This window comes from Anabrus simplex, chromosome 2, assembly GCF_040414725.1.
Source record: "Anabrus simplex isolate iqAnaSimp1 chromosome 2, ASM4041472v1, whole genome shotgun sequence".
NCBI lineage: Eukaryota > Metazoa > Arthropoda > Insecta > Orthoptera > Tettigoniidae > Anabrus > Anabrus simplex.
Window position 1 is genome coordinate 117039049 of NC_090266.1, and position 14943 is coordinate 117053991.

Genomic DNA, 14943 nt, shown 5'->3' on the forward strand with positions numbered 1-14943 from the left:
AATGCAATGAAGCAGAGGAATCAGCTAGACACATACTTTTTGAATTTGAGGCGCTGTGTTTAATCAGACTCTCCACCTTAGGACTACCAGGTGAAGAGAGAGAAAAAATCCATGAAGACCCAATAAGAACAACCTGCAGCTTTGTGAAGGAAGCAGGTATATCTAGGTAAGAATGAAGGAAAAACATGGTAGCAAAAGATCTTAGAGGTCAACACTAATTAGGAACTAATATTTAGAGGCCCCATGAAGAAAAGAAGAAGAAGAAAAATAGAGTGCATCATCTTTTGTGTCTGTCATCGCATGCTCTTGTGCTGCTAGCATGGAACGTTTATGGAAGGTTCCAGTACCCAAACTATCAAACCAGTTAGTAATTTCACAAATATGTCGAATATAATCAGAAAGAATGCTTTCCCAAGCTTACATGCTAAATATATCAAACTGATTGGCTTGTAATTTTGGCTTCATTCTTATCACCATTTCCTTTATACAAAGGGCCTACTATAGCAAGTCTCTGTTCATTTGGTATAGGTCCTTTGTGCTAATAAAAATCAAATATGTATATCAGATATACTGTATATATACCCATCACCATTTGTATTTGACCAGAAATCTCACCAATTCCATTTGCTTTTCTAATTTTCAAATTTTGTACCTTACTGTGAATGTCTTTCTTATTGTAGGTAAATTTCAGTACTTCATTAGTATTAGTCACTTCCTCTACTTTGGACATTATCATTATAACCAACAACCTTTACATACTGCTGACTGAATATTCCTGCCTTCTGAAAATCCTCACATATACAGTACACTCTCTTTGTTCATTATTGATTCCTGGAATGTCCTCCTTGGAACCAATTTCTACCTTAAAGTACAAGTGCATACCCTTACACTTTTCACTAAAATTTGTATGATTGCCAACTCTCCATTCATCTGGTATAGCTCCTCCGACTAAACAATAATCAAATAAGTACTTCAGATATGGTACTATATCCCAACCCATTGTCTTTAGTATATCCCCAGAAATCTGATCAATTTGCCTAGCAGCAGCCTGGCTATATTGAGCAGATGCAAGGAACCCTGTGAGTGGGCTGCAGAAGAAGGACATCTTAGATTATTTCCATTTCCTGGTTGATGTGGCAGAAAATCTTATACATTCCAAAGAGGTTACATTTCAAGGTAGCTTCTCAGATGATGAAGAATAACCTGCTTAAATCCCTGACACCAAACGACAGAAACCAGTTCCAATCCCACATCAAGCAGCAAGGCAATCAAAAGGAATGCACCTCCCAGTTAATATATCTAAGAAGCAAGAATCCCACTCTAAATGCAACTTGCCAGGCACCATGTCACTTACCTGCATGCAGTGTTCTTTGTTTTAATAATGACAGAAATTGTTTACACAGACTTTCATTTGTGAATTGAAATGTAGTCATAAAGACCCTAAGTATCACATATGATACTTCTATTCAGGCCTTTTGTAAGAAACAGATTGGCTTTTTTACATGCTAGTATGTTTTTAGTAATCATTACGGAATAAAAAGCCAAATTTCAATACTTCATTCGTTTTCATTTTACCATGGGTCCAAGGAGGTTAATAACTATTATTTTAGTTTTAACAACATTATATATACCAACAAAATAGTCCAGCGATGTGGGCACCGGCCTCAGTAATCTTAGCTGAAATCTACCTTGAAAATTTAGAACATACCAAAATTTTTAACAGTAATGTTTTCAACATTGAGATTTGGGCCAGACACGTATAAGATACTATAGTTATAACAGATGAGAATTTAGCCGACATTACCATCACCTCTCAACATTTAAATTTTTTTTTACAACTTGCTTTACGTTTCACCGGCACAGACGATGGGGTAGGAAAAGCCTAGGTGTGGGAAGGAATCAGCCGTGGCCTTTCAAGCTTAAACGCATTTGATCCATATATCAGACTCACTCTAGAATCAGAAACAGAACATAAAATCAATTTTTTAGACAAAAAATCTCAAGACACCATCATACTCTTAGCTACAAAATTTAGAGAAAACCTGCTAAAACCATAAACACATTCATACCGTGTGAGTTGGCCGTGCAGTTAGGGGTATGCAGTTGTGAGCTTGCATCTGGGAGAGAGTGGATTCGAGTCCCGCTATCGGCAGCCCTGAGGGTGGTTTTCTATGGTTTCCCATTTTCACAGCAGGCAAATGCTGGGGCTGTACCTTAATTGAGGGCACGACTGATTCCTTCCCACTCTTAGGCCTTTCCTATCCCAATGTCGCCATAAAACCTATCTGAGTCTGTGCAACATAAAGCAAGTCGTAAAAAAAAACCCACACCATTCATCAAGACTCTTTACATGCACAAGTCCACATACTACAGCATGGTTCATTGTGCATTGTTTGTCCCAATGTTGAAAAAAGATCTTATACATGAATTAAACACAATCAGAAACATAGCCAAGGCCAACGGCTATAATAAACATTTCATTAAAGGAATACTAAATAAAGCCAGACATCGACTTTCCACTACCCTCACTAAAGAAGAAAAACTAACAAACCCTTATTTTCCACTTTCACATTTAATAATCCACAGAGACAACAAATTTCTAACATAAAAAAAAAGATTTAATCACATTCAGAAACATAGCCAAGGCCAATGGATATAATAAACATTTCATTGAAGGAATAATAAATAAAGTCAGACATCAACTTTCCACTACCCTCACCAAAGAAGAAAAATTAACAAAACATTATTTTCCACTTTCACTTTAAATAATCCACAGATAAACCAAATTTCTAACATTTAAAAGAACTTGATATAAAAATTTCTTTTAAAATAGACAATAATAATGCAACAATTCTACACAAGACAAACTCAATTAATAATAATAAATTCTACAGTTCAGGTGTTTATATGCTTAAATATAGTAGCTCTCCGTCCACCTGTATCGGCCAAAAAGGTAGAAACTTTGACACAAAGTACTAACAACATGTAAATATAATAGATTTTGTGCTATGGGAAAATATATGATGGACTCGAACCACAAGTCATGAATATTGTTCACGATCTAAAAGTCTTAAAAGTGGTTAATAATGGCTCTCGGCTCAATATCCTTGAAAATTGTTTCATCCTTAAAAGTAATAAACTTTATTGTTAGGTTCCGTATTGAGTTGAGACTAGGTATGCTTAAAGTAAATACAAAATTTTAATATTCCACCTTCTCAATACTAAAAAAAATCATTTGATGTTTTTACAAAAACATTACAATGATATTAAAAGGTACTAGTTTCGGTCCACTGTGGACCATCATCAGCCTAGCCAAATTACAACAGTAAAAGACATAGTGATAAAAATAGTGTGGAGAAATGAGAGAGGATCTAGAAGGATGGGATGGTGGTGGAATGACAGACAAAAGTGAAAAACCGTACTTGCGAATAATGATAAATGTAACAGAAGTGTTCACATTGACAAGTAAAATCTTGTGAAGTCACGTAAAAACTCTTGATGAGTTAGTCTTTGGTTAGCAGTTACTCCTGTGTTGCACGATTGACATATATAACTAAGTATATGCTTCTAGAAAGTTGTAGATGTAAGTTCCACTTTTGCGTAAGGCAGGTGCTCCCATTCGTCCAATCATCAATTTCAGACCGAGCCCTTTATATAAAACCGCACAATTTATTCAAAAGTTCCTAAGCAAAAATTACCGTTTGTCATCCAATAAATCGGTTAGAAATACCTTTGAATTAATAGACAAACTTAATAAATTTAACATGCAACCTCACTCCTTTGATATCGTAAACATGTACCCAAGCATTCCAATTTCTAAATTAATTCCCATCATCAAAAGTAACTTACACAAAAACAGTCATTTGAGTAAATTGGAAATTCAAGATTTCCTTACGTTGTTAAAATTAGTCGTAAATAACAACTTTTTACGTTTAATGGTAACATCTATCAACAAAACGGTCTGGCAATGGGTTCACCTGCATCAGGAATTCTCGCAGAAATCTATCTGGACTTTCTCGAGAATACTAAAATCAACAATAAATTCGACAATATTCTCCTTTGGGCTAGGTACGTCGACGATGTCCTAGTAGTTATCAACGAGAATTTGGAAGATGCTCACACCACACTTCAAACACTTAATAACATCGATCCGCATATTAAATTCACATTGGAGTCGGAAGTAGATCAAAAAATCAATTTTCTGGATCTTACGATCACTAGACAACAGGAATCTTTAACCTACAAGATCTACAGAAAGCCCACCCAATCGGCCGTCACAATCTGACAAGATTCAGCTCACCCCCTCCCCCACAAAGAAGCAACATATAACAGTCTTGTACAAAGAGCATTTAACGTTCCTATGAAGAAAAAAGATCTTCATACCGAATTGAATGCTATCCGCTACATTGCCAGATTCAATGGCTTCAATACCCATTTCATAGAAAACATCATTAACAAACAAATTTCGCCCCAAGACCACACTTAAAAAAGAACCACCTAAACATGACTCTTTTTCCATCTTCACTTACGTCAATGGAATTCACAAGATCACCAATGTTTTAAAGAAAACAGGTATGAAAATAGCCTTTAAAACCAACAACAACAACACACAAATCTTACATAACACATCACATATTAATAAAATAAATAGGTACACAAAATCAGGCGTCTACAGGATTAAATGTAATACATGCTCTAATATTTCTTATGTGGGGCAAACCGGCCGGAGCTTCAACATTAGATATTTAGAACATTTCAATGCAGTCAGATACAATAAATTTTCAGCTATCGGCCAACATATGGTCGATTATAACCACAAATTCACGAATATTGAAACAGACATGGACATTCTCAAAATAGCTAAAAAAGGACCCCTACTCAATATAATAGATAACTTTTACATTCATTTAGATCAATACTTTAATGCCAACTATAACCTTAACGAAATAACTGAGAAACCCAATATTTTATTTGACCTTTTCATTACTTATTACAGAAAAAACAAATCGGTCGTTCAAAATTCTTTCTTTAAGTCAATTAAGGGTCGCCCGACAATACAAACACCATCACTTCCTCTCCCGTCCGCCCGCCTTGAACCTTTCCCATCCCTCCCACCCTCCACCACTTACGTCATTCCTCCCCTCCGTATTCACCTACCCCTCTCCTGCTGATCTGCATCGCGCTGCGCTCACTCCGCAAGTTGCATTCATTAGAGCAAGTTTGTTCCACGTAGCGCAAGGTGAGTCATCGTTTATATTTTCCGGCGCCTCGCTTGTTCTCTATTCGATTACTCGCGTTAATACTATCTTCTTTCCCCAGGTTCATTGGGGTCCCGATTGAACTGAGACTACTTCTGTTTAACACAGCAAGCTTATCTTTCCACCATAGAACATGTTCAACTTTGTCAATTTTTAATCTTGTGCTGGTCTCATCGGAGAATTCTTCCCTCTACGCAAAAGTGGAACTTACATCTACAACTTTCTAGAAGCATATACTTAGTTTTTACGTGACTTCACAAGATTTCACTTGTCAATGTGAACACTTCTGTTAATTTTATCATTATTCGCAAATACGGTTTTTCACTTTTGTCTGTCATTCCACCACCATCCCATCCTTCTAGACCCTCTCTCATTTCTCCACATATTTTTATCACTGTGTCTTTTACTGTTGTAATTTGGCTAGGCTGATGATGGTCCACAGTGGACCGAAACTAGTACCTTTTAACATCATTGTAATGTTTTTGTAAAAACATCAAATTTTTTTTAGTATCGAGAAGGTGGAATATTAAAATTTTGTATTTACTTTAAGCATTGTTTCATCCACCTGGATCAATTTTTTAATCCTTATTTCAACCTTAATGAGATATCAGAAAAACCAATATCTTTATTTGATCTACAACCTGTGACAATAAAGTTTGGTGAATTAAGTCAGAACGGTCAATCCGGCAACACTGGCGACACACAACACTGCACCTGCATAGCGGCAGGGTTTGACCACCTGCTCCCAACGTTGTTCAGTTGAGCATTGTGTGTGAGACGTGTAAGGCCTGTTTGACACAGTGCGTGTTTAGTGCGTTGATTCTGAACTGCGAACAGGAACATGAACCACCAAAAGATCAATGCACAGTTTTGTTTTAAGCTTGGCAAGACACCGAAAGAAATGCATGCGATGCTGCTACGTGTTTATGAAGATCAAGCACTGTCCTTGAAGTGTGTGTACGAGTGGTGTGCCTGTTTTCTAGGAGGCTGGGAAAGTGTTTCTGACAACCCACGTAGCGTAAGACCGGCGACCGCAGTCAGTGACGAAAACATTGAGAAGGTGAGGACATTAATCACGAACGATCAGCGATTAACTGTGCGCATGATAGCACATGAACTGCAGATTAACCGTGAATCCATGTGACAAATCGTTACCCAGAAGTTAGGGAAGAGGAAAACGTGTTCTCGTCTTGTGCCACATCACATGACTGACGATCAGAAACAGGCATATTTAGAGGCTTCACAGGACTTTGTCGAAATGGTGGACGTGACACCAAATTTCTTGAACTGTATTGTCACTGAGGATGAAACCTGGTGTCTCAGGTACGACCCGGAAACAAAACGGCAAAGCATGGAATGACGTTCTCCGGGATCCCCTCGTCAGAGAAAGGTCAGAGCCGAAAAGTCACGCATCAAACTCGCTTTGAAAAGAAAGAGTTTTGATGATATTCTTGACATCAAACGAAACGTGACGAGACTTTTGAACACCATCCCAAAGGAAGCCTTCTTGCAAAGTTTTCAGGACGTTTATCGCCGATCTCAGCAGTGAATAGGTATGGAAGGGGATTATTTCGAAAGACAGTTCATCTATGTTGATAGTACAGGACTATTTACCGAACTTTATTGTCACAGGTTGTATTAATTCCTATTTTCAATATAAAGAAATTAAGTACTCAAAACGCTCTTCTTTATTTTTCTCCAAATTCCCTCCAGCAATCACCCACCATTTCACATCCCTCAGCCCCACCTTAGGCTACACTCAGCTCTATTATATTTCTTTACTTTTGCTCTTTCAACTTTTCTAATGATACATATTGCAAACAAATGAACAGCTCATCAACATCATTCTATTTACACTTGTTTCAGCTGCACTGAATTCTAGAAGATTCTTCAAGTACTAGTTCACCTGGTCTTCTGTGAGCTGCATTATTCAAATTGGAAGAAAACTGAGAAATTACACAAGTCATGTGATTGTGATGAGTGTTTAATATCCAAATCTTTGCTTGTCTTGCACTGAATTTCAACAACACATGCTTGCTTCATAAATTTTATCTATAATACATGTCTTGCCTTAACTTTTATTGGTTTTGACTGATGATATGCCTTTGCTGGTGGGACGTAGTGTTTACATTGCACTATGTCTTCAGGTATAGGGTAGAGCAATTTTGTTACTTTCATTGACCTCTCTCAGTCTTATCCTTGGCTTTGACAATATGAAAGTGATGCTAGTAATGCCATTCCTTATGCAGCCAGTCCCTGCTATGAACGGTGTGAAAATGTTGCTCATGGGGTCGGTTGATGCATGCATTTCAGTGGGCTTGGCAGACTGATATGTAACATCAATTTCTGGCTTGGTGAGGAAAGCAATGGGAAACTATCCTCATTTCCCTAGCATGCCTCTTCAGTGATGCCTAGGCCATCTATGACAGATGATGGCAGAGCTGTTGAGGATCCAACCAGCCTTAGGCCTGACGATTGAACATGCATACACACGATGGTTTCTAGCAACACCGAAACTATTTTCATCAAATATATGTAACTTTTTAAAGGTTATAATAAATAGTATTGAATAGGTGGAAACCTTTAGCTTTTGTTTTACATTATTAGCTGGATATAATATCACACTATCAGCATTATAGGCAAGTAGAATGGAGTCAACGCCAGGACTCTGCTCTGCCTGGGCATTTCAAACAATTTTTGTAAGATGATGTCCTGTATCTGCATCTCCGACACCATCAGATGGTGCAGGGACGTCTTCACTGAACACGTGATGGGGCATTGCCAGTACACCAAGCGCGACTAAGGTGTCGTGCAGTGTTATGACTGTGCGTGTGCCTGCTAATGAAGTGATAGTGTGATAGTGATAGCATAATGTGCAACAGTGTGTTAGGGTGTGCTTTTGCACGACTGATGATTCTGTGGTTTGTGCCCAGAATTATGTAGTGCTTTCTTTCCCATATTATTTATATCAGTGCACTGTTGTAACATATTACAGGTTATGTGTGTGTGAATGCAGTTGGGAGTGAGGGGTAGTTTGGGTGAATGACGAGTGGAAGACTGGATGGTTGAGTGAGTCAGAGAGCGTCTAGATGAGTATGATCTAGAATGGATGCTTGGTGCGTGCATGAGAGTAAGAATAGAATAGAAATATAGAAATATATTTATTTAAAGTTAATATGAAGTAGGACCAGAGGTCCCTTTAGCTGTAACTAACTGCCACTTTCAATTAAATGTATCAACTAATATACACAATCTAATAAGAAGAATACATGAAAAGCATAAGATACGTTTTCCTACTGAGGATATAATAACAAGATTAAAACGTTAACATCTAAGAGTTTAAAATGATACTTTTACCATTTCATAGACTATACTAACAAGGAAGAGAAGACATAAGAGAAACCTAAAAATTTTAATGCCGAGGATGAATTAAGAATAAAATTGAGCATCTAAAATGTATCTAGGATATTATGATATTTTGTACTATTTAATTAATTTGGTGAAAATTCACTTACATGGCTTATAAGTGGAAATGTAGTGGTATTTAAGACATTTTTTCTGAGTTCCGACACTACTTTGTTGTATTTCATATAGTTTAAGATTGTCGTATAATTGAGAGGCAGTGACAATGAACGACTTACTGCACCTTACTGTACAATGCTGTGGAACCTGAAGGGTGTTAACTGTAAACATATTGTCCTGATCATGCACTTGACTCATCTGAACAAACTTGGTCAAATATGAGGGAGTATAAGATTTTAAAATTCTCAGAAGTAAACAAGCAGCTGAGTATAATCGTCTATCCCTGAGTTTCAACCACTCTACAGCTTTGTAGTAAGATGTTACGTGACTGTCTATATGAATATTGAAGACGAATCGTACACAGGTATTCTGAATACACTGGAGTTTGCTATTATATTCCTCTGAGATATCGCTGTAAATTACAGCGCTGTAATCTAAAGTAGGAAATACCATAGTTTGGATCAACATCTTTCTCACCAAAAAAGAAGATACGGCAAGTTTCGACAAAACTGATGAAATATTCCAGACACTTTCTTGACCAAATGCTTGGCATGAAAGGTCCAGGACAGAGTGTTATCCATTAGAGTACCTAAATTCCTAACACATTCCTGATACTTGACTACAGAACCGTTTACAATTACTGGAGGAATGTCCCTGTTGAAAAGGTTTGATAAATTTCTTCGATATCCTAGAAAAATAGCTAGGGTTTTGCTTTCATTTAATAGTAAATTATGTCATAGTGTACATTGATGTAGTCTTTCTATATCTAGATTTATTTTACTAACTTTCGACAACACGATTCACAGGAAAATGGTAATAGATCTGTAAATCATCGGCATACATATGGTCTCTCATGTGGCGTAAAACTCCAGGCAGGTCGTTTATATACAGCGAAAACAAAAGTGGAGCCAACACGGAACCCTGAGGGATGCCAGAATGTACACTAGACCATTTAGAGAAATTTTGTTAATTAAATACTACACGCTGTGACCTCCCTTTCAAGAATGCTTCAAACCAAGAGAGAGCTGATAGAGATATGCCCATTGTATGTAATTTAGTCAGAAGGAGGTCATGATGAACTCTATCAAATGCTTTGCTTAAATTGAATAGTACTAGAAGTGTTAGTTCCTTTCTGTCCATTGCAAACTTGATATCATTGGTGACTTTGAGAAGTACCGTCGTAGTGCTATGGCCTGTTCGAAAACCAGACTGAAACGTGTTAAAATAGAATGAGTATTTAAATATGAAGTGAGCTGTTGGGAAACAATCCTTTCTAATCCTTTACCTAATATTGACAAAATACTGATGGGTCCTAAATCATCAAATTTTTGAGCAGAAGGAATTTTAGGAACAGGTCAGATATTGGCCATTGTCCATACAGCTGGGAAGACTCCTTATTGTATACAGAAATAATACAGGTGAGCTATAACCGGAGTGATTATATCCTAAGAGTTCATTAGGAGGGAATGTGAGATACCATCTGGTCCAACATTATTTTGGAACTAATTGTAGGCTGATAACTACTGCTCTGAATATGGAAGCAAAGATTGAAGTCTGGCTGGATAAAATATCAGAAAAACAAGCTGTGGACTCGGAGGAAGGTAGAGACTCTGCTGCTGCAGACCATGTCCATTACTCTGATAAGCAAAAAGAATGGTCAGGCCACACAACCTATTAAGTTTGGAATTCCTATACATGGTGCCTTATAGGTTCAATTTTATCTTTTATTGGCAGGTGAAGAAGTCAAGAAGATGGTGGCTCAAGATTTTTTTACTTCCTGGATACTATGATTGTCAATTCATACATAGTGTACAAAGCAGAAATGAAAGAGAAGAAGACAAAAGATACGTCACATCTGAAGTTTAGGTCACAACTAGTAAATGAACTGATGCGGTCATTTTTGAGCAAGAAACACCCTGGTTATTCCCCAGCAAACGGGCGTGGAAGGTAGACTAACAGGTCTGACGGACAACCAACAATCGAAAATACGGTGAGATTATGAGATATCGGCAGCCATCTACCTGAGCTAATAAAAACATATCGTCGCTGTGCACAGCGTAGTACCTAGCAGAAGGAGAAACACAGTAACATGAAATGTAATGCTGCATTGTGTAAATCACGCCTTGGACCATTTCACAAATCACAGACAGTATTTTCAAAGTTTTCTACAACCAAACTAAATTAGGTTTGAGAGATTTCATTATCATATTTTATTCCATAGGCCATGCAATATGTTATGTTATTATATTATATTGATGTCAATAAAGTAATTAATACATAATCGGCACATTATCATAAATATTTTTAATGGGAAAATATTATCCCACTGCCCACACACAAATATTAACTATCTGGAACGGTCAGTGGGATAATAATTTCCCACCCCATCCATAGTCATACATATATTTCATGTACAAATTAGCCATAAAATATTTTTTTTAATACCCTCAGTCTTTTGTCCTATAAAGAGTGAAATACTTTGACTACATTCTCTGGGTAAATGTACAAAAAATGAAAGAGATCATGTTGAGGTTCATTTGTGTTCATGCAACTATGAATAATTTTGGATACTCTGTGAGAGTTGTTCACTGGTGAAATTTTTAAGAAATAATCATTTTACTATTCTGCTGATATGAGTGAGGAAGTAAGTTGTGAATTTTCCTTAGCAATACCTAATGATTTTATAGTTTCCCAGAGAGCAGTATTCATTCTCATGAAAGAATAATTTGTAAGCAACGAAAAAGTTAAAGATAACAAGCACAAAATTCTAGGGTTAAGGCTGATTTCTAAAGATAATAGGCAACTTGATGTTTTTGGAGTGTACAGACCAGGAAAGGGTAGCGCAAATGCTGATTCAGAATTATTGATAAGATAATCAGCTATGTTGGAAATGATATGGAAGGGAATGTGACAGTAGCAGGTGATCTCAATTTACCAAATGTCAATTGGGAAGGTAATGCGAACGACAGGAAGCATGCCCAACAAATGTCAAATAAGTTAATATGGGAAGGGCAGCTGATTCAAAAAGTGATGGAACCAACTAGAGGGAAGAATATTTTGAATGTGGTGCTGATAAAACCAGATGAGCTCTATTAGGCAGTATCAGATGGCTGATAAAACAGGCATGAGGGAGTATAAAACATAACTATGATCGCTGGAAAATGGTAAATAAAAATGTAAATAGACTCTGGGATGGGTTTAAAGCAAATTGTTGAGGAATGTGAAAATATGTTTCTTCCTTTAAAGGTGGTAAGGAATGGCAAGTATCCACTATATTATGACATAGAAGTAAAGAAACTAAGAAGGAGGTGCAGACTGGAAAGAAATAGAGTTAGAAATGGTTATGGAAGTAAGGAGAAATTGAAGGAACTTACTAGGAAATTGAATCTAGCAAAGAAGTCAGCTAAGGATAACATGATGGCAAGCATAACTGGTGGTAATACAAATTTTAGTGGAAAGTGGAAATGTATGTATAGGTACTTTGAGGCAGAAACAGGTTCAAAGAAGGACATTTGAGGAATCATTAATGAAGAAGGGGAGTGTGTATACGAGGATCTTCAAAAGGCAGAAGTATTCAGTCAGCAGTGTGTAAAGATTGTTGGTTACAAGGATAATGTCCAGATAGGGGAGGTTACTAATACTAAAGAAGTATTAAAATTTACCTATGACAGCAATGACATTTACAGTAAGATACAAAAGTTGAAAACTAGAAAAGCAGCTGGAATTGATAAGATTTCTGGGGATATACTAAAGGCAATGGGTTGGGATATAGTACCATATCTGAAATGCTTATTTGATTATTGTTTGGTTGAAGGGGCTATACCAAGTGAATGGAGAGCTGCTATAGTAGCCCCTATGTATAAAGGAAAGGGTGATAGACATGAAGCTGAAAATTACAGGCCAGTCAGTTTGACACGCATTGTATGTAAGATTTGGGAAAGCATTCTTTCTGATTATATAAGACATGTTTGCAAAATTAATAACTGGTTTGAAAGAGGGCAGTTTGGGTTTAGGAAAGTTTTTCGAGTGAAGTTCAGCTTGTAGGATTTCAGCAAGATATAGCAGATATCCTGGATTCAGGAGGCCAAATGGACTGTATTGCGATTGACCTATCTAAAGCATTTGATAGGGTAGATCATGGAAGACTACTGGCAAAAATGAGTGCAATTGGACTTGAAAAAAGAGTGACTGAATGGGTGGCTATATTTCTAGAAAATAGAACTCAGAGAATTAGAGTAGGGAAAGCTTTATCTGACCCTGTAATAATTAAGAGGGGAAATCCTTAAGGAAGTATTATTGGGCCTTTATATTTTCTTATATATATCAATGACATGTGTAAAGAAGTGGAATCAGAGATAAGGCTGTTTACAGATGATGTTATTCTCTACAGAGTAATAAATAAGTTACAAGATTGTGAGGGGCTGCAGGGTGACCTCGATAGTGTTGCGAGATGGACGGTGGACAATGGTATGATGATAAACGGGGTTAAAAGTCAGGTTGTGAGTTTCACAAATAGGAAAAGTCCTCTCAGGTTTAATTACTGCGTTGATGGGGTGAAAGTTCCTTTTGGGGATCATTGTAAGTACCTAGGTGTTAATATAAGAAAGGCCCTTCATTGGAGTAATCACATAAATATGATTGTTAATAAAGGGTACAGATCTCTGCACATGCTTATGAGGGTATTTAGGGGTTGTAGTAAGGATGTAAAGAAGAGGGCATACAAGTCTCTGGTAAGACCCCAACTAGAGTATAGTTCCAGTGCATGGGACCCTCACCAGGATTACCTGATTCAAGAACTGGACAAAATCCAAAGAAAAGCAGCTCGATTTGTTCTGGGTGATTTCCGACAAAAGAGTAGCGTTACAAAAATGTTGCAAATTTTGGGCTGGGAAGACTTGCGAGAAAGGAGATGAGCTGCTCAATTAAGTGGTATGTTCTGAGCTGTCAGTGGAGAGATGGCGTGGGAGAACATCAGTAGACGAATAAGTTTGAGTGGCATCTTTAAATGTAGGAAAGTTCACAATAAGAAGATAAAGTTGGAATTCAACAGGACAAATTGGGGCAAATATTTGTTTATAGGAAGGGGAGTTAGTGATTGGAATAACTTACCAAGGGAAATGTTCAATAATTTTCCAATTTCTTCACGATCATTTAAGAAAAGGCTAGGAAAACAACAGATAGGGAATCTGCCACCTGGGCGACTGCCGTAAATGCAGATCAGTAGTGATTGATTGAGGTTTCAAAGTCTTCAGGTTTCCTGGTTTTGATGTGATATTTTTGTCTTGTCCCGCAGAGATATTAATTTCTTAATTGTAGACGTTATCCACAGGTTAGGTGGGTGTTTGGCTCGAATTACTTTTAATGGGGCACGCTTGTCGTACAACACAAAAATAAAATTATTAAATTTGATGACTTTATCTTCGATATTACGTTAAAAATACCTCATCCTAGGGAGCAGAAAATACACCTTTTCAAAAATCTTCAGGATTAAAACTGTGTAAATCTCTGAATGTGATCCATTTTCTTTCATATTTGGGTGTTCATATCGAGAAGACAGCATATAACATATCATGTCCAGAAAATTCACTCACTGGGGTCTGCCCAAATTTTAGAAGGGTATCATTAAAATTTGAAGCTATGGTATCAAGATTAGAATGACAATATGCATTGTGGTATGTGTCATCAAATTGTATTCTAGTCAAATTGCACGAGTCAAGTGCATCATCAATTATTACAATTTCCGAGGACCCTGATCCAAAATGCCCATTCATATCACCTACAAGTATAACATATTTATAATGAAAAACATAATTATACATCGCCTCTACAAAAGGACTCCATGAAACCAATTTTGGGAGGACTGTAGATGCATGAAAATAATACTTTACCCACAGGTAATTTGAGTTTGAGGAAAATATACTCTGGCTTACAAACTTATCATTAAACCAAGGTGTTTTTCCAGTGGAATGGAAGAAAGGATTTGTTAGTCCAGTTTTCAAAAATGGTGATAAAACTGACATAAAAATTATAGACCAGTTATAATTTCTTCTCATATTCCCAAAATATTTGACTCAATAATTCTTGACAAAATCACACCTCTCTTTAGAAACATCATCATTGATGAGCAGCATGGATTCTTTTCAGGACGGTCAACCTGTAGCAA